At 36.6% G+C, this 23,914-nt stretch overlaps 1 pseudogene; it reads right to left on the bottom strand.

The window, feature by feature from the left end:
- Positions 1 to 23,246: 23,246 nt before the first annotated feature.
- On the bottom strand, positions 23,247 to 23,587 carry LOC149205901 (small ribosomal subunit protein uS19 pseudogene; annotated as a pseudogene).
- Positions 23,588 to 23,914: the final 327 nt, after the last annotated feature.

Raw genomic sequence — 23,914 nt, 5'->3', positions numbered from 1 at the left:
TTGAGATTCTATATCTTGTATAACTCGATCTGCAAAGTAAGAGCGGGCCAAGGTGCCTTCTTATTACTATGCAGTCTAGCTGAAAACCCTATTGAGATTTGATATGACACTTCTTGCATGACGAGCTTGTCCATGGAAAACTTCAGGAAAACATGCAAGGGATTCTTTGTGCTGTACATCCGTATCAAGGTGCCAAGGGGTGAGGCATACCAATCTGCTATGTCAATCAATGCCTCCATCGATGCCTGCGAAATGCAAGGTGGATCCTACTCAAATATCATTTTGTACACCAGGGTGACAAAGTGGTCTAACAACTATGTGATGACACCATGGAAATGCAGTCGGAGAACAATCTACAATAAGTGTGCACAGAGGTTTCCGAAGGTGTCCATGCCCACTTCAAACCTGGGAACTGCTGACAGGCACAGATCACATCCAGAATATAAGAGGACATGTATATACATTAAAATGACAGTAGGCATTCAACAAAACCAAGAAAAGAACATTTGTACAAAGCGAAATAGGAAAAGTGAAAGAAAAGCAGCAAATGACATGAAAATAAAACTTACCCTGAAATAACTGATCTAAATATGCCGAAGACTCCTAGATGTGCTATCGGATGTCAGAGCTCCAAGATCAGTGTGAGGAATGATCTGTATAGCGTTGAATAAATAATTTTGAGGCTTATGATGCACATTCCACAAATCTGGGAAAAAGATACACTTGGAGGGAAGTTTCTAAAACGATATTTGCATGTCACCTCCAGCTGCTAAAAACAGATCCCTAAAATTTAGGGATTCTTTTTTCATGTTGATTTTTTCTATTTCGGGAAAAGAAGCCCATGCATGCAAATTAGGATTACTCAGTCCTGAAGGGAACCGATCAACCTAAAGGAACATGCAACAGTCTACAAGTATGGGAAAGGGATTTGCACAGCTTCTAGGTTGAGCAGGGTTGGATGTCCCTCACGCATTGTGCAATTTCTGGGGTCAACAGGTCACTGCCTCCCAGAAGTGCACAATTTCTAGGCTGAAGCCCAGTGACTGGCTGGATTTCGTAGTTTTCTGAGGGAGGGATTCCTGGCTAGATTGCACAATTCTGGAGCTCAGTAGGTAGCCCAACAAGATTGTGCAATTTCTGGAGGGAAGGTTGGTTCCCCTCCAAAATTGTACAATTTTCTGAGTGAACCTCTCAGCCAAAAAATAACCTAAGTTTGGAAAGGAAGCCTGTAATGGGAAACAAGCAAGTTGACATGCACATGATGGAAAGCCTTTGAAACTAGGCAGAAGCCTATGTACTTGACATTGCAAGACATGCTTCTAAGGATGGTTGGTAGGGAGGCTCCAAAACGAATAAAATATCTTGCTCATGAAACCCATGAAGCAAGGTTTACAATAATAATTATATTTTCTTCATTACATCATTTACAATAGTCACAATTACATGTCATTATGAAGACCGAACCTAGTTACATTTTACAATGCTCCCTCTTAACTAGGGAGGTATTCATAACGGTACTTGGTCATTCTCAATCTGAAAAATCTCATAAGAAGAATTGGATTGGTAACCCATCTGTATAGCATCATAATAACCAACATTGTTTCCACAGAAAGGCCTTGAATGACAACTCTATCTCTCATTAGATCATAGCATAATGTTGGTGAAACCAATGACTATAGACACCTTCATCATTCTCTCTCAAGGTACATACCCACCTGGGTGTTCACTAAGTATGACTTTCTAGGACTATTCTTATCTTGGGTTCCCAACCCTCAAAGAATATATTTCCTCTTCCCTACTCTTATCTTGGATGCCCTACACATCCTCAAAGAGCATCAGATGCCATATGATTACCTAATCCTCCATTCTTTCTTCCCAAGTGAAGACAAGAATGTTGTATCTATATATCCCTCTCAACTAGAGAAGATATGTCCATTCCTGTAAAGGAATGTACCTAAGCTCCCTTTGATCAGGGGCATGCCCAGACTCCCTCTTAATTATGGACTTGTCAAAGCTCCCTCTCAACTGCAGATTCTCTTTTCATCAACAACTTCTTTGTGGGTCCTCCAGCTGCTTGATCAATTTCCTTTCTTGATGTCATGGAATTTAGTCAAGCTTCTTCCTTGTAAGGCATTAAACATCCATCACTTTCCTTCTTGGCTTGTCATGTCATTCCTTTCTTCATGGAAAGTGGCATTCTTGATACATATCTAGAACCTTAGTCATATGGCTACGTCTTCCTCATCATGTTTCTTTCAGGAATTTCCATCCACCACATAAATTCTAGTTTTACTTACACTTACAATTCTTGTTCCAATAGCCTTGTATGAACTCATCCATATATTTTTCAAGAAATCAAAACATAACTTTAAATCAAATAGTACCTTACGAGATGAATCTTCATCATGACATCTTCATGTAGTTATCATCATCCTTCATACATGTTGACACATCTCCCAAAGATATCCATTGTCAAGGGTCTCCATATTTTCCAAACTCTCATCAGAGTCTTCGTATCTTTCTGGGAGATTTCCTATTCAAATCTTCTTGGTCTTTTGGATGTTGATAGCCTTTATCATGGTTGCATATCTCACGATCTCTTCTGCTTAAATATTCCATTCCGAGGACCTTCCAATTAGAGTTCCTTAATTGTAGTCAACCACTTGATACTTCATATGAGGACATATTATGTTGATTTCATCTAGTGTGACTTATGCCTTCCTGCATCCTTTCAGAGGAGGAGATCATTTTCCCTTGATCATTCTTCTCAAGATAAAAGTAGAGATCCACATTACTTGCAACCATATGACATGACCTTATAATATTAAATACAAACATACATAACACATTTTACCTTTAGGTCATCTAGGCTTCTTCCAACAGCTTCCTTGATTGAAAATATCTTCAACCACTTGATCTACTTCATTTCTCATGTCATCATACCATCATTCCATGAATTTCATAAGTTGGAGTTCTTGATCAAACACTTGCTTCCACTCTAGATCTATGAATCCTTCGAAAGGGATTCCATTAGAGAATCCTGAGGATCTCGCATATTCTTATTCAACAGATGTTTCCCTTTTGACTGATGTATGATGAGACTTGTCCTGAATGACTCTTTCATTTGATCTTTCAATGATGCCACCAAGAGTTATATTGACTACCATAGATTGTGTTCCAGTGTTCGTTCATGTTTCCCTATGGTGGTGTCACGAGCTCTTAATTTTAATGATTCTAGTTCCTTGTTCTTCCTTCTTTCTTCTTCCTCCATTTCTTCATTGAAATGGACTTCTTCTATATTCTTCTTGTTATTGTCCTTCTTAAGTTAAGAACAATATTTCTTGTAAAGTACATAATATTTTACTTCTGTCAAATGTTTGAGTCCTCAACACTTTTTCCCTTCAACTTGTCTTCTTCTATCTTGCATAGAAATCACATGAATTTTGTTATCCTCGTGATGATGTCACGAGTTCATGTTTCTAATGTTTACATGATGTCACACCGCATCTTATTGTAGACATAACCAATGGAGGATGTAGGAGCCATAAAGAGACCAATATTGAGAGAGACTATTTTAATGATTTTTTACACTCTCTTACCATGGAATTCCTTTCCTTGGCTCCTCCTATCCTTTCTAGCGATATGAACTTTCTTTTCTTGTAATGTTCATAATTCTTTTTCCAACTTCTTTGATGTCTCCAATATTGTTTATGTGAGAGGGCCTTAAGAGTTCCTTCCCATGAATTCAAAGGATACCTTTGTCATTGATATGTTTAATGACTTCACTTATCTACGAGGACAATGACAATCCTCCTTATTCTATGTAAGGACCTTTGATTACCTATCCAACTTATAGATCTCCTTGCAACCACGAAGTCATTTTACCAAATAAATTAATGAATGAAAGATACTTACTTGACAAGTGAAGATGAACTCTTCTACTTGATCACTTTAATGATGGTTGAAGAAGATGTATTAGAGCTTCCTCTTGGATGATCTTCTTTCAAATGAAAAATCCTTCCTCCAATAGAAAAGGTTGCTCCTTTTGATGAGGATGATTTTTTCCTTCTTCGGATGATCTTGTTCTAGGGCAAGGAGATGATCCTTGCTTGTTTTATAACCTTGAAGTTGATGACAATGCCTTCTCACCTTCTTTTGTAGTGTAGATCAGAACTGCTTCTAGGGTTTCAATTTTCTCCAAGATGATGTGATCTTTGTTTTTAAGGTCCTTCAAGCTACCTTGCTTTGTAGATTGCTTCTTCGATCCAGGGTTTAGTTCTTCAATGTAGATCTTGATCCTTTTCTTTGATAATATTCAACTTGCTTTGGTGCCCTTCTTGAAACTTGATCATTGAATGTCTCTTGGCTGCCCTTCCTTTGACTTCAACAACTTAGCTCTGATTCCATTTTTAAGAATCTAGGGCAATTAGGTTAATAAGATTCTTCTCACAATGTTAACTATTTGTGGGGTACTTTTTCACTTTTTCTTATTAACACAATCTTCTGTTGTTATTATTAGAGTGTGTTTTCTTGCTTCATCAAATAGTTACCAAAACAAAAGAGACAAGAGCACAAGATGTTGGCTCTCTGCCAGGGTCAAAACCTCTATCTCTTTGAGAGGAAAACCTGCACATATTCTTCTTATAGAGATTCTAATTGATGAATACCAAGACCAAGACCCTTGAACTAGTAGCCACTCCAAGATCAAGACACACGTTCTCTTGACAGTCCTCTTCGAGATCTTCATCATTGTTTGGATACTGAGATCTGCCTTGACACTGAGATCCTTCATTCTTGATACCAAGATCTTCATTGACACTAAGACCTTCACTACTACATTGCCACTGAGATCTTCGCCACAATGATAATACAAATTGTAGTTACAATGAATCAATGAGACTTTACTGCACCGAGACAGAGGTATACTTCATTGTTTCATCACCAAGTCTCTTTTCTTTGATGACTGTAATAGAGATATAACCACAAAATCTCCACAACTATTGTTCTTACGAAATCACAGAGAGGCTTCTGAATTACTTACTGCAATGATACCAAAGCTATAGATCTAAATTTCTTGATGAATGTGCTAAATGTATGAGCCCATCACTGTTCTTCATTCGAAAAGATATCTGAGTAGTTGACAGTGATCATCGTTCAAAAATCATAATGTAATCTGAGCTATCTTATTGTGTCACAGATCCGACTTTTATCTCTGATATACCCATACAAAAGCATATAGATATCACCGAATTGTTCTCTATATCTCATCATTGAAACTTCAGAAAAAAATTTGAACCTGTCTTCTCCACCGAAAGACCCAGATCTACGAAGTTTATTCACTATAATTACCCATCCAAAATTTCAGACATATCGAATCCTAAAGTTATCTTTATGCAAAAATATTAGCTGGGTATTTATAGTAGTTTTTCCTCCATAAATGAGCTGACGTGTCCAACCGAATAGTTGTGTCTATTTGAGGTGAGTTGACATGAATGTTTCATACAATTTCCAGGTCGACTTCAAGAGAGGATTGTGCTTGTATTTTTGGAGGTCTTTTCTAGACACTAGGTTGACTCATATACATTTTATATATGCTCAAGAAGAGCTCTTCATACATGACATTGACTCTTTGACTCAATAATAAATCCTAAGGCTCTCAATGGGAGCCACTAACAAATAAAATCACTTGCTCATGAAACCCATGAAGCAAGGCTTACAATAATAATTTTATTTTCTTCATTACATCATTTACAATAGTCACAATTACATGTCATTGTGAAGACCAAACCTAGTTACATTTTACAACAATATGGACCCAAATACATAAGAGGTTTGCACAAAGTTTAGGGAGTGAAATAGATTAGATGTTGGTGCAAAATTCATCACATGTATGTGACATGCCAACTATATTGAACTGGATCCATATGGTTTTGGTCACGTGATGCACTAGATCCATCTTGTTATGGTCACATCATGATTTTGTGTTAGTTGTGAATAGGTAGTCTTTAGGGTTTGATCATCTTTTTGGATGGTAATTGGAACAATTAGGTTTGGAGTTTCTAGAGGAAATTTTAATATTGTTATTATGCATGATGAGTTAAAAGTTAAAATAGTTGATTGACAAATGTATTTATAAGAGATAATTAATTGACAAAAATTTACTCAAAAATATGATAATTTATGGGTTGGTCTTGCTTTATGAACTGTAATTTATGGAAGAATGATGATATTCCTGCACAAAGATCTTCCTTGATCCCTTAATGGCATTGGTAGTGGACTTTACTGATCTTTACCATTAAAATACATGCCCTAATTTTCAATGGCAGCTTGGCAAGCATACATCATGGATCGATTGGGACTAGAATAGCCTTTGCAGTTCAGAGAGTTTCATTTGGAAACTCTACTGCAGATGTCTTGGAGCCAAAAGTCAACGTACATGTTCAAGGGAGGGTGTACAATAGCTTTTGATGAAACCTGGACATGAGGCATCATGTAGAATGAGTCGAATCCACTTGCAGGTGATTGATGAAATTAGTTTGTAAAACGTCATATTAAATAATGGATGCCAACAACATAAATTTATTGAAGATGGTTGTACTTCAGCTATGATGGCACAATAAGACTCAAGCTTGGTGAGCTAATCAAGCTCTAAATAAATAGAATTAAATTTTTTTAAAAGATAAATTATTTTTGTTTCATAAAATGGACTTTGCAAATAGTTGGTTTAATTTTTGGTCAAAATTAAATTAATTAATATTCAACGTGATATTGATTAGGTTATTACATATTAGGTTTTATTATGTTTAGGTTTATGTAATAGATTTATTTTATATAAGATAATTATATAATAATTATGTAATATATCTTATGAAATGCATTAAATAATAATTGAAATAATCAGGGTTCAACTGTTATTTAGAATTGTAATATAGTGAGATTTATTAATGTGGTTGTGCTAATATGATACCATGCTGACAAGATAGGTTGAAATTAAAATTTATGATTTTTTTATAAAAATAAAATTTGAAAAAATATGAAGTTTACAGTTAGAGAGTGTATAATATTACAAAATGACTTTACTTTAATCGTAAGCTTATTTTTAATGCCTAGTAGATGGTATTCCTCAATATTGCATCAGTTACTATATATATATATATATATTTTGAGAGAGAGAGAGAGAGAGAGAGAGAGAGAGAGAGAGAGAGAGTAATTTCACTAAGTCATGGAGGAAAACCTCGACCTAAGAGAAAATCTCTTGCAAAAGTAAGATTTTTCTTACTTGGTCAAAAATCACATTATAATGATAGCCCATGTCATTAACATGGGCATGCATTAGAAGTTGCAAAGAAATCTCTTAACTCCAAATTGTTATTTTCAATATAATGTTTTAACCTAGCCCAACAATAACTTATAAAGATAACTTCAAATTTAAACAACTATATTAACTACACAAAATGAAGCCCTTCATAGTAATGACAAGTATGAAATAAAAAACAATGAATTTGATCTTGCATGCAAACCATTCCATTGTGGTGAACACATTTATTGGTCATTGCATATGTAAGAATATTCTATTATGATTCAATGTATTAATGTTTGATATTATTTCAAGAGTTTCCCTTAGATAGGGTGTTAAGGAAGCAAGAAAATGATGTTAATGTGCATGTAGAGGAGGTACAAGGGGAGAGGATGTTTAGTATCATTGTGGGATATAAGGAGACAAGAGTGAGGTAGATATAGGTGTAGAGTCGTCATGACTCACCCTCCATGTGTAAACCTACTATTGTCTTCCTCTATCCATGATAAGCATTAACCAATAGAATTATGGTAAGAGTGAGAATCAATGTAGATGATTTTTATGATGTCTTATGATAGGAAATTCGGCATTGATGATATGAATCAAGTCTATCCAACTATGCAAGGAGAGGTTTCATGCTTCGAAGGATGTGGGTTTATATGTTCAAAGGTTTGTCAATATCCTTGCTTTTCATCATTGGAATTTGACCCTCCATCATTTGAATTTGGCACTGAGCCTACCAGCTTAAGGTATCCTCCTAGATCAATAGGCACCATTTGTTTTACTAGCATTCAAATAAGACTCACTATTTCAAGAGGATGGTGAGCAAATGATAGTTTGAGTAAGGTGATAATAGTCATGGAATTCAAAAAGGAACATTGAGGAAACGTAGGAGAACTTTGTAGCTCCTCAAATTCACTCAAAGGATAGGGAAAATCACTTGGCACTTGGGGCATCAGCAACTTAGAATAATGGATTTCTTGAGGAGGTAAAGAGAGAAACTAAGAGAATTGAAAGCAAAGTCAAGGGATAGAGGGGTGTGACTTCAAATGTTAAAGTAGATGAGCAAATATTCTTGTGGATTTCACACATTGGATTTTCTATCAAAAAGGATGAAATCCTTGAAACTTGTGGATTTGTATTGGCATATGAAGGCATTCATTGCCATAGTTGTAGAAGTAAATCGTTCATATTATAACAAAATGCTTATTAAATTGAGCCAATTAGATAATAAAATGGACCATCTAGACCATAAATATGACAACTTAATGCAATTTGGGGGTTAGACGCAAAGAGTAAAGGTTTGGATGAGAATTAGTAACTTGAAGGATGAGGGAAGAGGATAGGCTAGTGAGGAAGCAATTCAATATGAAGAAGCTAGTTGTTGAGAATCACGATTTTCATTACACCAAACGCGCAGGGGTTAGTCAATGATCACATCGCCAGAGATAAGGATCCACAAGAGGCGGTTAGTCCATATCACGAAACACACGGGGAGCATTGGTTTATCCAATGTCCAGAGCTAGCAATGCAATCTTGAAGAGGACATACCTATAATCTTCATCAATGTTGACATACTATAACGATTGGCCTTAGTCATCGTAGGTTTCAACATTGGGTTATATTAAGATTCTACATGAATCTAATGATATTAATTGTTGTAAATCGTTTAGGCTTAAATGAGGATAGCTATGTTTTTACTGCATGTTATTATTAATTTTTTTGCTAAATTCATATATGGAGGCAAATATTGTTGTTCTTTTGAATTTGAATTTGAGCTAAATTAAAAAAGAAAAAGAAAAAAAATATTATTTGAAAACATTTAAATTATATGAAATTAAAAAATTCAAATGGAGAAATAACAATAAAATAGAAGTAATCTTTTTGCAAGGTTCTTATTTCTTTAATGTTATGTTTGTGATAGACTTTTGAAATAGTTTTATTGTATGATTTTGATAATGCCTAATTAAAATACATATTTTAAATTCAATTCTAAATAAAATATAAATTTAAATCTATTTTATAAAAAATAATCAATAAATAATTATAAAAATAAATTAAATAATTCATATATATAAAAGTTGAAATGTTATAATATTTCAATATTATTTCTGCCATAAATAAATAAAATATCTTAATAAAAACAATCTAAATGAAAACAATGTACAGATTAATTATATTGAGCTTTTTAAAATAAAGTATTTTTTTTTATTATTTTATTATTATATAATTTTGATTTTTATGGCTAAAAATAAAATAAAATGCCTATTTTAATTAATATTTTATAAATAAAAATAAAATATTATTTAAAATTATTTAATATAAAAATCCCGAGCCTGTTACACTTTATACCCATAGGTTAGTTAAATATATTAAATATACCCATAGGTTAAGGGTTAAATGAATTTCTCTAAATAACTCAATATTATTTTAAAAACTTAAATATCAAGTTTACAAAAGATTTTTCGGTGAAGATCACATGAAACATCATTTGTCTATGGGACGCGTTTCGAACCAACCAGTGTGGTTCATCATCAACTTGTCCTGACAATGAACCACAATGGTTGGTTCTAAACGCGTAAATGATGTTTCATATGATTTTCACCAAAAAATCTGTTGTAAACTTGATATGGATCACAGAAGCTTGAACTCTACTAACTTAAATATCATAAAATGTAACAAAACAAACGATAATATGACAAAACAATAAGCATCCGGTGAACTGTGCTGTATATTTTATGTGGTGTTGTACAACTACAAACAAACGGTATGGTACAGACTTAAGAGTATTACTCTTCAAATTCAATAAGGAGGATAAGCAGCCTTCACTGACATATCCATGGCTCTCCCCAATTGCTCCGAACTCCAGCGATGACAGTGTTGAGAAAGAATGCAGAAGAGTACAAAAGAAGTCCCTAGCCGTGAGGGCTTTTCCCGAAAAATTCTAGCGAATTCTTCTTACTCAGAATATAACTGCCAGCTGCCCATTTCACCCACGCCAGTATTTGAACTGCTCCGGATACCCATGTCATAGATGTCATATATGCCCACACGACACCCGCATTTCCGAAATCCCACACCAAGATAGGCCAGAGGAGATGAAGGTATGCTATCTCGAAGGCTATAACGAAAAGAAATATCCTCTCCATCGAGTTAAAAAATGTCCACCAAATGACCAAACAGAAACACAAGAAGCCTAGAACAATCAAAATTAAGATTAGAAGACCAGTGCCAATCGGTAATAGTTTAACCATGATCAACGAACATGGAAATAAAAATAACGTCAGGAGGAATATTTTATCCTTCAGATTAGAAGATGGCCACGCAATGGCCAAACCAAACGGGGCTAATGGAAGATATGCAAGATATGCAGAACGCCCGACGAATATAGTTACGGGTGCAGTAAACGAAATAATGGAACAGATATAGAGTAAACGATGATCAATAGAAGTAAGCCGAGTTAAAATGATGGCAGAGTCCATGAACAAGGCAATACCAACGACTGCCGTACTGCTAGATGTTCACGCTGTGAGGGGGCAATGGCAGTGGCATAAGGACGCAAACGAGTATGAACAACCCAAACAATAGAGAAAATCAAGTTAACACAACACGCTATAAATGATAAGGTTTTGATGCCCAGAAGATCACCCCTAAAGCTCAGCACTTGGCAAACCTGAGTGTTATTGAAATCAGACTTGACCACAGCTTTGGTTAGAAAGGCATTGGCAGCGAATCCACTCCCTTTACTGTCTGCAACGTAATCCCTAATCGTCCTTCTCGCTACCAGAGCGCTGGAGAAACCATCCACTCCGAACCATAAAGTTAATAAAAGGTTTATTAATACTTCAGTAAACCTTGGCATTATAAATGACACAATGTTGTATTCTACATATTCGCTTGAGCCTCTTCCACGTCCACCCAGGTAGCCTTCCAGAGCTTCGGAAGCCATAACTCTGACTCCTCTGCCTTCAGCATCTTTAGACCTCAGAGATCTTACCAGTAGCTCTGTCCACACATCAGAGCTGGCACCATGCATTGGAATGCATATGCAAATATGCCCTTTTCCGTTGATAGACCCGGCACCGATATCATCAAGAATTTCAGATACCACCTTGGACTCACTCACTCTCACTCTGTGCCCTTCATCAGCCTGCTCCAAGGGCAACGGGCCCTCCACATGCAACAGACTGTCCGAGTTGCAGCCATGGTAGCCATTTCTGAGGCAGGTAAGACAGGGGAGAAGACAGAGGGAACTAGAGAGTGGTTTCAATGTTCCAGGCATCCGAAGAGCAAGCATGATGGTAAGCTCTTCCAGTGTCCAGAATACAATGCAGTGGCAGGAATTGCATGGACAGGTCTCTATAGTGACTACCCCACCATCATTGATTGCAATTTGTAAGGGAAGGAATCGCACTAAAATGGAGCCCACAATAGGAGCATTGGTTTTCATGAAATCTCTGATGGACGAATTGGGTTTGTTGTTACACAACAATATGACAGAAGCAGTCTGTACACTTCCAATTTCATTAGAAGGGGTGGGTGGACGACCTTCTTCTATACAAATGTGAAGATCATCTTCTCCTCTAAAACAAGGTATGCTGATGCCCAGTCGATGTCGAAATCGTCTGAAGAACTTGACCATCTTCTCGATGCCCAGTCGATGTCGAAGCCGTCTGAAGAACTCGACCATCTTCTCGATGCCCAGTCGATGTTGAAGCCATGTGAAGAACTCGACCATCTTCTCGATGCCCAGTCGATGTCGAAGCCGTCTGAAGAACTCGACCATCTTCTCGATGCCCAATCGATGTTGAAGCCATGTGAAGAACTCGACCATCTTCTCGATGCCCAGTCGATGTCGAAGCCGTCTGAAGAACTCGACCATCTTCCGGAGACGAACTTCTTGTGTGGAAGCAGTCGACACTGTACATGTAATCAGTCCATTTCCATCTTTGATCCCATTTATGGTCTTGAGTTTGGCACTTACTAAAATGTCCAGGGCATCCCTGGCAGCTATCTCTAGATCCAGCCTTCCTCTTATGAGACTTGTAACAAAAATAGCTAAATTACCAAGGCATGTAAATCCTTGAACATAAATACTAACAAATGCACCCATACCTTCACTTATGTCCAATTATGCTAAAGCAAAAGATGATAACCATCCCAACCAGCAAACCAATTTTATAACAAAAACTTGCAGATTCTGAAGTAAACCCATTTCAAAATGCAGTCCAGAGAAACGAATTACCTGACTTGCTCACCAAAACTTTAACCTTCCACTCAATCTACGCTCAGTCTATGTTGTGCCCGCAGACATTTATATAGAAAACATATTCAAAGTATGCAATCCATGAAGTTTCGCTTTATCATCCTTAGACTTGCTTAGCAGCTTCGTCATTTAGGCGTACAACGTACTAGGATCTTAACGCGGAGCAAATATAATGGCGAGGAGAGGCGCCCACTATTAATCCTCCAAATCTGCACAGGAAAGGAAAGCACATAGAAACACGTTACCTCTGCTGGCCTCGAGGTTGGTGCACCCTTTCTTTTTAATACTTACTTTTATATAAAAACCATATGAAATACATTTTACGACGCCCCTTCTTACCTAACAGGAATATTATTATGATTGTAAGACCCCCTTGTATCTCACCCCCCTAGACAAAACCCTATAAAATTCCACCTCCACACCCTCACATCTGTTTCCTAACATCGCCTTTTTGTTTTACGTCCCTAACATGTCAGTGCACACCTTAACCCTAAAGTCAACACCCTAATATTTTATCTAAATTTATGATAAATGTCCACATCTCTTTGGCATTTGCCTAATTTATAATAAACTATGGTTTTTGAAAGATAATATTTGCTATTTTTTTTAAATGGAGTTTGTCTTCATGTGCGTAAACATGCGACAAGGTCCAAGCTAAGTTGCCTTAAATATATTTATGTGATTCACCACAAAGGGCATCTCACCCTCAACACATTTGTGAGATTCAAAACTTTATTGAAATTATAATAAAAGGAATATACCAACCTATAAGGAATATATATATGATAAAAGGAATATAAATTTTCTTTTTATAAATCATAATCATCTATCTAACCCATAAAATTAAAAATAAGATCAAATAGAAAATCTACCTAACCTCTCAACGGCATCTTTAATCACATGCCTATAAGAGAAGTCTTTGTGATGAAGCACAAGAGATGTTTGAAAATGACTCGGAGGAATGGTTCAATGACAAAATAAAGAGTTATTTTTAAAATAAAGAGTTATTTTTAGTGTGATTTTTTAGATTTTTTGGTTTTTAAATTTGATGGAAAAATTTGACGTAAAATCTTGATTTGTGTTATTTAAACTCATTTTTTGATTGGATATATGGATTCAGCACCCTAAAAACCCCTAGGATACTTCAATTTTGCAAAGTTATCTATCAAATTTGTGATTTCAATAAATTCTTGCCAGATTATTTTAGAGAAATTAGACTAGAAAAACCCACCAGACAAACTTCCAAAAAATCTCACTAAAAACAACTCCTTTACACAAAATAATAAATTAACGTGTTTTCCAATGCCGCATAAATAATGCCAACCGACCAGTTCCGGAGTAGAGCATGAATTCTAGGAATATGTCAACCGACCAGTTCCGAAGTAGAGCATGAATTCCAGGAATATGTCAACCGACCAGTTCCGGAGTAGAGCATGAATTCTAGGAATATGTCAACCGACCAGTTCCGGAGTAGAGCATGAATTCGAGGAAAAGAGGTATATTATTTTACAAAAATTTCTAAGGCATATGAGGGGGGTTTTCATCTTTGATTTTCTTGGCCGGTACGCTATCCACCACCAACATTATTTTAGAAGTCAAAAACGTGCTTCACGAAAAAGATTGATAAGGTAAAAGTTTTTATATAAAACTAAGAAACATTGTTTGTGGTTTAAGGTTCGACTTTTACAATGGCAATGGATAGCTTTATTTCTTAAATACTTTTGGAATTAGTTTATTCTTCTTAATCTTTTTTCATAAAAATCTAGAATTATCTTTTACAAATTGTCAGACCAGGCAGTAACTCCTTAAAATCAATTCATTTATATTCATTCAGTTTGGTCTTTATTATATACATGAGGGAGAGACTGTTCACTTCATCTCCCGGTGACTATTCATATTTCTTATTATTTATTTACATCAGTTACACTTATTCACCCAATCCTGATGATTAGGTGTCAACATTCCCCCCCTTAATCTAAAGGGATGTTGGTGAGTCCAAGCATCATTCTGAATTGTTCAAGCTTTTCTCTTCCAAGTGCTTTGGTGAAGATGTCTGCAATTTGCTCATTAGTGGAACAATGGCAGAGATGGATTCTTTTGGCCTCAACATGATGTCGAATCAGATGATATTTAGTATTGATGTGCTTCATTCGATCATGGAAATTTGGGTTCTTGTCCAACTTTATTGCCAAGGTATTATCAATCATGAGTGGAGTCAATTGTACTTGTTTTACCTGCAAATCTTCAAGAATTTTCCTGAGCCACACAATTTCTTTTTTTGCCTCAACTGCTGCCACATATTCTGATTCTGATGTGAAATCTGCTGGAACTGATTGTTTTCATGATCTCCAGAAGACAACTCTTGATCCAAGACTCATAGCATAACCTGAAGTAGATACCCCAATTTCTTTTTCTCCATCGAAGTCTGAATCAGAGTATCCAATCAAGCTAAAGTCGTCCACCTATGTATACTTGATTCCAAAGTCTTGAGTTCCCTTCAAGTACCTTAGAACTCTTTTTGCAGCAGACCAATGTCCCTCACAAGGCTTTTGCATAAACCTGGAGAGGATTCCAACAACAAACGAAATGTCTGGTCTGGTAGTAGTTAGGTAGTTGAGACTTCCTACAAGTTGTTTATACTTTGTTACATCCTCAAATTCTTTTCCTTCAATGGATGTGAGCTTTAAGTTTTGTTCCATTGGAGTAGTAAGAGGATTGCATTTTGTCATGCCAAACCTGTTCAACAGATCTCCAATGTACTTCTTTTGAGAAAGAAATATGGACTTTGGATGTTGAGTTACTTCAATACCAAGATAGTAATGAACATAGCCCAAATCAGTCATTTCAAAACCTTTCCTCAATTCCTTCTTTATGGATGCAATGTAGCTTTCATTGTTCCCTGTCATCAAAAGATCATCTACATATACCACAAGATATACAACTGTTTTGCCAACTTTCTTAACAAATAAAGTTGCATAATCAAGATCATAATGTTTGAAATTGAGTTTTAGAAGATGCTCAGTTAGTTTTTCATACCAGGCTCGTAGTGCTTGTTTGAGGCCATACAAGGATTTCACAAGTTTGCATACTTTATGTTCATGTCCTTTCACAGTAAATCCTTGAGGCTGGGACATAAAAACATTCTCTTGTAGATCTCCATTCAAGAAAGAAGTTTTTACATCCATTTGATGAACTTTCCAACCGTTCTGAGCTGCTAGGGCAAAGAGTGTCCGGATGGTAGCCCATTTTGCAAGGGGGAAAACGTTTCCTCATAATCAACCCCTTCCTTCTATGCAAAACCTTTTGCCACAAGCCTGGCTTTGTGCTTGTCAAGTGAGCCATCAACTTTATACTTGTTCTTGTAGACCCACTTGCAACCAATTGGTTTGATTCCTAATGGAGGATCAACCAGCTTTCAAGTGCCATTCTTTATCAGGGAATTGTCGAGCAGTAAAAAGGGTCTTTTTCACCTCTATTTACCCTACATTAATTATCAATCCAGGTACGATTTGTTATCTCAAAGAGTGTACTCAGTTTGAGGCGGTCATTTATCAGAGTAATGCTAGTAGTATAGTGCTTTTGCACAAGTAACTAAATGCTAGAAACAAACTCTAAATGTAATGGAAAGAACTTGAAATGCTAGAAACAAACTCTAAATGTAATGGCAAGAACTTGAAATGCTTGTAACTAAATCATTCATTTGAGAAACTACAACACCTCATTAGTCAAGGGTGCATTAATAATAACTCTTCCCTTTGTAAGCTGATGTAATTAAAAAGCAATCAAGGAAAAGATCATCAATCTAGGAACTGGACAACAATAGTCAACGTTCACTACAGTTTCAGATCGTTCTATTCACACCAAAGCTATGATGATTCAAATAACAAGAAAAGGACCAGAAACTAATCTATTTAACAAGATTGAACAACAAAGCTTTAACCTACAGAAATGAATGAAGCAACAATTGTAATATACAAGAATTAAGCGACAGTCTTTACCTCAGAAATGATTTGAACATCAATGAAAATGGGACAACAAACTAAAGTAAGTTATGAAACATTGAACAACAACCTGAATCAAATGTAAATGCATAGCAAACCGAATCGAATATTACACACAACACTTCTATATTGAAGGAAACAATAATCTGAGTTTCGGCATAACAATTATTAATCACAGTTGTGAAGAAACATCAATTGTGGTCATTATGGACAGTAATCCCAATGAACAACAATCACGCTTGGAGGTAAACCGTAGATGAGTATAAAATAGTACCGATTTATAAATACACAACGTTGTTACTCTGTAAATGAACAGTAATGGTAATTTGTGAAGGAACAACAATGTTATACAATAATATCAATTTGTAAAGGAACAGTAATGCGATATAAATTCAGAAGAACAACATAACATTCCACTTGTAGAGGATAACCTTATTGTTTAAATATAAATGAAATATAACAGAGCCAATACATGAAATAATAAGGAACAACAGATTACTGAACAAAGCAGATAAAAGAAATCAAACCACACACGACTTGGAATTGGAAAATAGTGGTACAGGAAGCAAGTGATCTACCAGGGCCGGCCTCTTAGCCTCCAGGGACACACTACTGTGATTACTTTAGGATCAAAGACGGAACAACAACAAAGTTTATATATTAATCATCAAAACAGAGTTATAGTAATCACTCTTTAAAGAGAGTCGAAGATCAAAGTTTAAGTTACAACAGTGAATTTCATAAAAACAACAATTATCTGCCCCTTGGGCTAGCAACGTTGTCCCTTCTTATAACAGCCAAAGCAGAAATATCAAAGATACAGATAGTTTTTAAGGTAGCGATCCCTCAGGATCAAGGGATCCTGGGGGATTCACCAGATCGGTATTTCTCAGTTATCTTCTTCGTTCTCTAGCATCGATTTGGTATCTCCTCTTCCTTTTCCTGGCTTGTACGCTGCAATCTAGATTGCCTCATTTGGATGCAGTTCCCTGTCAGAGGGACAACAGTTGATTTTGTCTTGTCTTTTCCTTTGGAGTGGCGATCTTCCGTTTTCCTCTTTTTCTGCATAGGAAAAGGTAATTATTAGTTATTTTACGTTGCTAACAAATCTTCTAAACTTTATCATAATCTTTCACCATATGCCCATTTCATAATGTAAAGAAGTTATGAATTAAAGGAAAAGATAACGAAATAAGTGGCAATTACATACCTTCTCTAATGCTCAACAGGAATCATACTCCTTTTGCGTCGCTTCTTTCCATTCATCATGAGAAGCAGCTTATTTGAAGGAAGTTGGTTTGAAATCTGTAGACAAATTCAATTCACAATCATAAGAAACATCCATATCAACAGGTGAATCAGAGTTATCTACATCACCTCCATTTTTCCGGTTTGAATTTCTAGTTCCTGTCGTTCCAACCTCATCAGAATTAACACTTTCAAGTGTCTTTGTCAGCCACTTTGTGGGACCTTTCTCAGATGGTCCAGGCTGCTCCGTTTATTGAGTTGGGACTGAGTCAAGATTGAGTCTCCCAATTCTATCAATCACATCACTTAAAGTATCATCCATTGTTGGAGTTTCATGCGGGGGAGAGAGTTCTTCAGAAGAATATTCCACAGGTTGATTTAGTATAGGAATCCCCCCTTCAAGATGTGGAATATGATTATTAAATTCTTGAAATGATTTTGCATTTGCGAATCTATCCAAGCGATCAAGTTGTCGCTCAAAAAAATTGTCAATTTTGGATGATTCAAGAAAGATTACATCTCTAGATACAACAAACTTTTTATTGACTTCATCATAGAGACGATATGCTTTGCAGGTGTTTGAATACCCCAGGAAGATACACTTATGACTTCTTGCACCAAGTTTGTTTCTATGTACCTTTGGTATCAAGGCATAACAGGTGGAACCAAAGACCCTGAGATGCTTTATCAAAGGAATGTGCCCATACCACATTTCATAAGGAGTCTTGTTTCTAATAGCATTAGATGGACATCTATTCTTTATATATACAACACATAGAACTGCATCAACCTAAAACATCAATTTTACATTTTTCAAAAACATCATGGAGCGCACCATATTTAAGATTGTTCTATTCATTCTTTCAACTACACTGTTCTGTTAGGGATTATAAGGCACAGTTATTTGATGTTTGATCCCATGTTGGCGAAGATAGTTTTCAAATTCATTTGAAGTGTATTATTTTCCATTATCAGTGCGAATAGAGCCAATATGAGATTGTGCATCATTTTCAATCCATTTATGAAAGTTCTTGAATGTTTGAAAAGCATCATATTTGTTCTTCAATAAATAAACCCAACACATTCTGGTGTAGTCATCAATAAATGTCATCATATATTTGTTTCCATTTGCATAAGGAACAGACATTGGACCACATAAATCTGAATGAGTGAGTTCAATTTTTCTATGTGCTCTTGAATGTGAATCATGAAAAGCTGTTTGCTATGCTTTCCTAGAATACAAGCATCACATTGCTTAAGTTTCCTAGGAATTGTAGGCAAACCAGCAACACCATTTTTCTTCAACAAGCGAAGGCTATCATAGTTCAAATGTCCAAATCTAGCATGCCATAATAAAATTGATGGAAGTGTGCCTTCTTCATAATGAGAGTTGTATGATAAATGTTGTGCACGAGCAGAGGTACCCTGCAGCTTGAGAAGCCTTTCTTCTTCTATTCCCCTCATGACAAGTGAGTGGTCAGATGCTTTTCTCACCTCAAGCTTGCCATCAAACATATGAATGCAGTGACCTTGCTGGTGGATGTGAACCAAGGATAGCAAGTTTCTCTTCAGTTGTGGGAGATATAGAACATGATGCAAAAGAAAGTCTGGAAGACCAGGCAATTTAAGCCTGATTGTGCCAAGCCCCGATGGCTTTAGTTTTGATTGATCTGCAAAGTATACTGCTCCATCAACATTATCAATAATTCTTCAAAAAAATATTTTCTATGAGTCATGTGGCAAGTTTCTCCTAAATCAAGCAACCAGTCATCTTTCCAAGAAGCAAGTGAAGCATTAAATAAGTCTTCATTTACTCCAATATTACATTGTGCCACAACATAATGAGCAGATTCAGGTGCTTTACCTTTGTCTGTGTCATTAGTTTTCCCTTTGGGTTGGTTTCTTTTCTACTCAATTTTGTCCCAAGGTCACTTGCATGTGGAGGCATCATGTGATCCATTTCTTTTGCAGCGTATGTAGTGCAGATCTGCCTTTTCTCCTTGAGAGTGTCTTCCCCCCTACCTCTGAAATATCTTCCTCTTCCTCTTCGACCACCTCTTCCTCTGGAAGAATCTGTTAGAAAATTATATAGTACGGAGCAATGGAACACATAAAATATTGCAGAAATATAAACACAGAGAACGCATAAAACAAGAGAGACACAGATTGTTGGGTCCCTATAATACTAGTGATTACCCCATTACTATTGTAGTTATACCCCTTATTTATATTGTTATGCCCCCATTGCCCCCATATTGTTATTAATGTGCCCATAGAATTCCTCTATTGTTATTTTTGTGGCTTTATATTATTATTGTTAGGTCAGATGGATTATATTGTGACTCCTTAGACTCCTATATATAGAAAGGAGGTTTTGTCATTTGAATCATCCAAGAATTGTTCATTTATGTAATGTAAAGGAGGTTGCCCCCTCGAAGAGGCTAAATTCTAAGGCGTTGATCTATCTTTTCTATCTTTTCTTGAGCTGGTTTCATAACATTTGGTATTAGAGCTTTGGATTCTAGGGTTTCGCTGCTCCAAACAGGTCATTGTGGCATTTTCGCTATAACTTTTTTTTTTGTGACATTTCAGAAGTCGCAAAAAAAATCCATTTGAGAAGAAATCGCGCTGAACCTTGGGTCCGAATTTTAGAGCTTTTCGCGCAATGTTTTCGGAGATATAATCTGAGGAAGTTGGTCTTTTTGCAAACTCCTGAATTGCACTCAAAACAGGTGACCTGGAGAAAATCATCATAACTTTCTTTCTAAGCATCGGATTGAAATTTCGTAAGAAGGTACAGAAAGAGGATGGACTATAGTTTTCTTTTATATATTTTTCAGAGTCAAAGGTTGAAACAGTGACACGTGGAACTTCATACAAGTTTGCTCTATTGAACTAGTCTATAATCAGGTCACTGCGGGAGATTGTGTATAACTCTTTCTTGGAGAATCCAATTTGGATCAAACTAGTGGCATTGGAAAGAGGACATAGAAGGCGACTACAGGTCACAATTTCAGAACTGGATGATTCAAAATTACAAAGATACATTAGATTCAATATCAGGCTTCTACAAAGTAAAAAAAGGTGTGTAGTTTTTTTTTTAAATTTTTGCATAAGCTTGGTTTGAAGGAATTCAAAGGGCATAGTAAAGCATTATTATCGGTAACTGATGCCCCGAGGAAAGAAAATGAAAACACCTAGTAAGGAACCTGAAAGCTCTAGCATGACTCATGAAGAAGAGGAAGAAATGCTACATGATATATCAAAATTACAAGAACAAGTGCAACAAATGTCACGCTCACAAAAGCTAACAGATGCTAAGATAAATGGCGTGGAATATAAGATAAAGGGCATGGAAGCTAAGGTGGATGATCTGAAGGCAGATTTGAAGACAGACATGGCAGATTTGAAGACAGATTTGACAAATCTACAAGAAATACTTACTAATGGTGAAAAGGTTGTAAAGGAAACTCATGATGTGAACAAAAGAAATGTTAATCATGATTCCATAGACTCTAATGTTGGATAGAAGACCCACCATATTCCAAAAATCGATATGAGGAAGTTTGATGGCAAGGATCCCGCCACATGGATATTACAGATGGAGCAGTTCTTCGATCTCAATAATGTGCAAAACACACAAAAGGTACGTATGGCAACTTTATATTTGGAACCAAATCAGTTTGTATGGTATCAATGGCTTTGCTCTCGTAAACAATTTATCACTTGGACAATTTTTACGGAAGAATTGATAGCACATTATGAGGATACAAAAAGCAACACTTTTTTTAGCCAATTGATAAGTATCAAACAAAAGGGTTCAATAATGGAGCACATTGAGGAGTTCCAAAAATTGAACATAAGGGTAAAAGATATTCCAGAGGAGCATAGGATTGATGTGTTCATAGGGTCTTTAAAGGATAATATCCAACATGATGTTCGACTTTGGGAACCTGATTCATTAGAGAAGGCATTCAGGTTAGCAAGAAAAATGGAAAGAAAAATTATGGTAACCAGGAAGCATACCACTCACAACTATAAAGACGGAAGTGCAGTTTCCCCTAGTCTTCCACAACCTATAAGGTTGACACCACAAAAATTGGAAGAAAAAAGAGCAAAAGGGCTTTGTTATAGTTGTGATAGCAAATACACTATAGGTCATAAGTGTGCTGAGAATAAACTATTCTACATATATTGTGAAGAGGAAGAAGAAAAGGAGCAAGAAAGGTCAAAAGAACATGATATTCTCCAGGAACAAAGCCTAGATGAAGAACAAATAAATCCGACCATATCTTGTAATGCATTGGCGAGAATTACCACTCCTCAAACCATCAAGATAGAAGGACAAATCAAGAAGAAAAAGGTAATAGTGTTGATTGATTCAGGAAGCACCCACAATTTTATTCATTGTAGGGTAGCAAACGAATTGAATTGCTTCCTATATCCAGCACCAGAGTGTCAAGTGTTGGACACCTAATCCTAAAGGGTTAGCGTGGAAGTTGAATGGACAAAGCAGTCCAAGAGACCTTGGGATCTGAATCCCAAGAGTCACCTATTGTACTATAAATGTACATCTTTTGTTAATAAAAATTGAACTAACTGATTTATCTTCCTATTGTCTTGCTATCCATGTCTGTTTAACATGGTATCAGAGCGGGCGAATTCTGGCCCTACTCATATCTGAGCCACTTGTTTTGTGGTCTCTATGTATATGTCATTTGTGCAGACCTTCCAGTACTGCCCATTACCTATAAAGCTCCATTAATTGTTTGCCAGAAATCTGCTGACTCATGGCTATTTTAAGCCTCTCTGCCTGACCCTTGAAATCATACCTGCGCTCTCTCTCTTCTGCGTTACTTGCTGTCCTGACAATTCAAATTCCTAACTGTGCATTGTTGAGTTTGTGAAAATCGTTACTCTTGCATTAATGATTGAATTTGGTGGGTCTGCGGTGCATTGAGCGTTTGTAACGCCCCTTACCTGCTCAGAGCTATTCGACCTGACCCTCCACAGTCGCTGCTCACCTCTGACCATAACGCGCTGCCTTTTCCAGCGCTACCTCTGCCGCATTACTGCATCAACAGCCAATGATGCAAAATGTTGTTTGTCTTGTGCAAGGATTTTGGAACTGAGTGTTGTCATTACAATATTCATCAGGTCGGACCGGAAGGATTCTAAATTTGCCTTATTGTCTCAAACCCTGACGGATTTTCATTTTTTCTGGGTGCCGTTGAGTCCATTTTTCTGAATTCTCATTTTTGCAAGAACTCTTTCCGCCAACCTTGGACTGAAAAAAAAAGGCTGGGTGTGGCCCATAGCTCTTTTGCTTGTTCATATCCTTAAGAAATTTTTGTGGTGGTGCTTGATTTTTGCCAGCGGCTGTTCATAATCGTTTTCCTCCTTTCGAAGTTCATTTTCACGGAAGATGCATGTCCTATACAATACATGTTCTCCGTGACCTATAAGTGATCATGTGAGTTCGTACAGGTTCTGGTTTCTCACCAGAAGGAGCTTCTAGCTTCGCTTTTCGAAGCTTCTTGATCAAAGCCATAGGTTGTCTCTTCAGCCCTCGATGGAACCTTCGACGAGCACGGGCTGGGAAAAGTTTGCAAATATCATCTGAGGTCATGTCCAGAAGAGCATCGAGATCGACCCCGCGGTACGAAAACTTCTTAAACGTCCTCCTTTTGGGCTGGGCGGCGGTCACATCTCCATCTACGTCCGCCATGGTTGAAATGGTATCGAAAGACCACCTCACAGTCAATGGATAAACGCCGCGGCTGTTCATAATACAACAGGCTCTCGCAACCTTCGTGCACCAATTTCCTTCAAACGATTATGCTGGCGAAGAAAAAGAATGGATCCAGGCTGCGTTCCCACCATAATCCACTGTTCTGAGCCTCTTGCTATCACGAACAACACCCGTGTTGGTTCTGGAAGGCAACATTCTGCAAAATTGTGCAAAGATGGAGGATTCTCGTCATGATGGACAGGGGATTGGATTCTTGAGATACACTAAAGAATAAATCCCATATTATACTCTTATACGTCTTGAATAAGTGCAGAGCACCAGTTCCAACATAGAATTCTACATTAATTCGA

Source organism: Pinus tabuliformis, chromosome 1_2 (assembly GCF_031772625.1).
Source record: "Pinus tabuliformis cultivar Carrire ecotype Pingquan chromosome 1_2, CPIR1, whole genome shotgun sequence".
NCBI lineage: Eukaryota > Viridiplantae > Streptophyta > Pinopsida > Pinales > Pinaceae > Pinus > Pinus tabuliformis.
The sequence above is the reverse complement of the archived record's forward strand: the minus strand, read 5'-3'. Positions and strand labels throughout refer to the sequence as shown.